Source organism: Pygoscelis adeliae, unplaced genomic scaffold, assembly GCF_000699105.1.
Source record: "Pygoscelis adeliae isolate BGI_AS28 unplaced genomic scaffold, ASM69910v1 Scaffold521, whole genome shotgun sequence".
In the NCBI taxonomy this organism is placed as follows: Eukaryota; Metazoa; Chordata; class Aves; order Sphenisciformes; family Spheniscidae; genus Pygoscelis; species Pygoscelis adeliae.
In genome coordinates, this window is record NW_008824067.1 from 514,283 (window position 1) to 517,692 (window position 3,410).

A 3,410-nucleotide genomic window follows, 5' to 3' on the forward strand; every position below is an offset into this window, starting at 1 on the left:
GTATAAGAAAATAGAAAACAACTGATGTCCTCATGCATTAACAGCACACAAGCGCTCGTTATCCCATCCCACCTCATCCAAGCTACAAATAAATATGCTACATAATCTACATGGACAGGTCATACCATTTCTTGTGCACATAACGACAACTGCAAGGCCTGACTTTGCTCTGACCAAATTCAACAGCAGCTTGCATTCCCATTTCTGAAGGTGTTTCAGGAGTCTAAGACTGAAACAAAAGCCCAAGCTATAAAAGGAAAAAACAGTGTACCAGGACAAGCTAACCTAGGCTTAAGAGTCAACCAACTTTGAACCAGATTCCTCAAGGAAGTCACACAGAAGGCCTACACCCCCAGAACTCCTATTGCTACAGGCCAGCAAGTGGGAGATCACCCCTTTTTCTCAGGTTTGCAAGGCTGTCACACTCACCGCAGTGCCAAATGCCGTGCTCCTCAACCTAACCCTGTCCTACCCACTGCTTAACATTTGCTAACTTCAGAGGGGTATGTGGGGGAAGAAAATCTCTCTCTGCCTGTCTTCTAGGTTGGGGGTGGGTGGATTATTTGAGCCTTAAATCAAGCATTTAATTAAATAAAACAAATCAGGCACCTGCTGAGTGAGGCAGAGTCTGTTCCTGTGTGCTGGAGGCTGCAGAGAAAACCCCGAGACCTGAATTGATGCTTTGTAGATGTGGGCCTTGGTTTCCTCCGGACGGGAAGCTGGATGCAGTCCTGGCGCATTCCAGCCCCTTCCCGGGTTGTCCAGAGCAGAGCTGCAGGGTTAATACAAAAAGTGCCTTTAGATACAACCTAAATACAGCTTCTCTACACCCTGTACGAGGGAGCCTGATCTCAGCTGAGGACTAGAGGTAGTAGTGAAATATAAAGAGCACCCAAGTTACTTAAGTTTATTCTTTCTACTTTTCTTCCACAGACGTGTAATGCTTTCTTGTCAGGCCTGTTAGCAGAAAAGTTCAACATAGTAAAAAAGCAAACAAAAAGCCGCAACTTATCATAGAATCATAGAATGGTTTGGGTTGGAAGCAACCTTAAAGATCATGTTCCAACCCTCCTGCCATGGGCAGGGACACCTTCCACTAGACCAAGCTGCTCAAAGCCCCATCCAGCCTGGCCTTGAATGCTTGCAGGGACGGGGTATCCACAGCTTCTCTGGGCAACATGTTCCAGTGACTCACCACCCTCATAGTGAAGAATTTCTTCCTTATATCTAATCTAAATCTACCCTCTTTCAGTTTAAACCCCTTGTCCTATCAGTACATGCCCTTGTAAAAAGTCCCTCTCCAGCTTTCTTGTAGGCCCCCTTCAGGTACTGGAAGGCTGCTACAAGGTGTCCCCAGAGCCTTCTCTTCTCCAGCCTGAACAACCCCAACTCTCTCAGCCTGTCTTCAGAGGAGAAGTGCTCCAGCCCTCTGATCATCTTTGTGGTCCTCCTCTGGACTCACTCCAATAGGTCCATGTCCTTATGTTGGGGGCCCCAGAGCTGAATGCAGTACTCCAGGTGGGGTCTCACCAGAGCAGAGTAGAGGGGCAGAATCACCTCCCTCAACCTGCTGGCCACGCTTCCTTCGATGCAGCCCAGGATACAGTTGGCTTGCTGGGCTGCGAGCGCACATTGCCGGCTCATGTTGAGCTTCTCATCAACCAACACCCCCAAGTCCTTCTCCTCAGGGCTGCTCTTAATCCATTCTCCGCCTAGCCTGTATTTGTGCTTGGGATCGCCCTGACCCGTGTGCAGGACCTTGCACTTGGCCTTGTTGAACTTCATGAGGTTTGCACAGGCCCACCTCTCAAGCCTGTCAAGGTCCCTCTGGATGGCATCCCTTCCCTCCAAGCCTGTCGACCACACCACACAGGTTGGTGTCGTCGGCAAACTTGCTGAGGGTGCACTCAGTCCCACTGTCCATGTTGCCGACAAAGATGTTAAACAGCGCCGGTCCCAATATCGACCCCTGAGGTCACCCTTCATGAGAAACTGTTTAAAATCCCTGTAAAACCATGCTTAATTAACCGTCTTGTATCATGTTGCGTAAGTGATCCTCTTTTTTTTTTTCTCTCTCTCTTAGTGGTTTCCACAGTTCTGTGCATGGGTGCCATCCCGATTTAATGACCTAGAATTATGTCTAATTGCTGTTCTACTCTTCTTTCCCACACCATGTGGGGCGAGGAACTTTTCTCATGATAACAGTGCCTTAGCTTTTTTTTTTTTTTATATTGTCATTTTCACTCATATCCTTTTATGCCCTGATCTGAGGCCTCTTAAAATGCATGTTCCATAGCAGCATGGAAAGAGAATGACTTGGCACATCTTGCACTGAGAAAATGGCTCCCCAAAGGATGGAGATTCCCAGACTGGTTGGGCATTTGAAAAGCAAGTGCCATCCAAGCGAGGTATCTAGACTCCCTCCACCCAGTAACGAGCCAGAGCACTTCCCGGGCACAAGAGGACTCATTCTGAATGTTTGACATAGCTTAGATAAATCATGCCCTAAAAATACTTGGGTTTTCCCCTTGTTGTCTTATAAAGGGTGAAGACAAATAACTGCAACACAAGCACATACCCCAAATATGCGTAAAGCAAAGGGAGATGAACCATATCTATAATGTCTACATTGTAATAGTCCTAGCATCTGAAGGAAGATATGGTAAAAGGAAGTATCAGGGCCAGAGGTGGATAGAAAGAAGGAGGAGAGGATAAAGGACAGCACACCTAACCTATCATGTAGCTCAAACATGCCTCATCAGGCAGTAAAAAAAAAAAAAAAGTGTGTGTATGTATGTGTGTGTGTGTATTAGAACATCCTCTGCCTAGTTAATGTGCATCTCATTAAGCAGTTCAGACAACTTTTCAAGTTTCTAAACCGAAATGCTCGCTCTGCTCCACCTTTTCTGCCAAAGCATAATCCGAGAATTGTGCTTTTTGGCATCAGGAGCATATGGAGCATGGGAGTAAGCTACGTTGCTCCAGCATCTGAATATCCAGCAACTCCCATTTTGGCACAAAAAAAACCAAAGGAGGCAAGATTTTTCAGAAAGTGCTGTTTCTATTTTGACAACCTAAACTGTCAAATTTAGTTCCTATGTGAAAAGTGAAAGCTCGTGACAATCTGAACCTCTTTTTCCTCTCAGCACCGTGCACTGCTGAGCTACGTCCCACATGATTCCGCCACCAGAGAGCAAGCACCAGCACAGGTGGGTGAAGGTGCTTTCGGCTCCACGCCTACCAGGCTTTCGGAGCTGCTGAATTCACACCACCACCGGCCCTCTACCCACCTGGCACATTTTCCCTCAGACACTGGCACCGTGAAAGCAAAGGGACCGTTACATCCCCTGTGCCTGCATCCCCTGGGAGAGAAGCTCTTACCTACTTATGTCCTCTCCCCCAGGGACTGG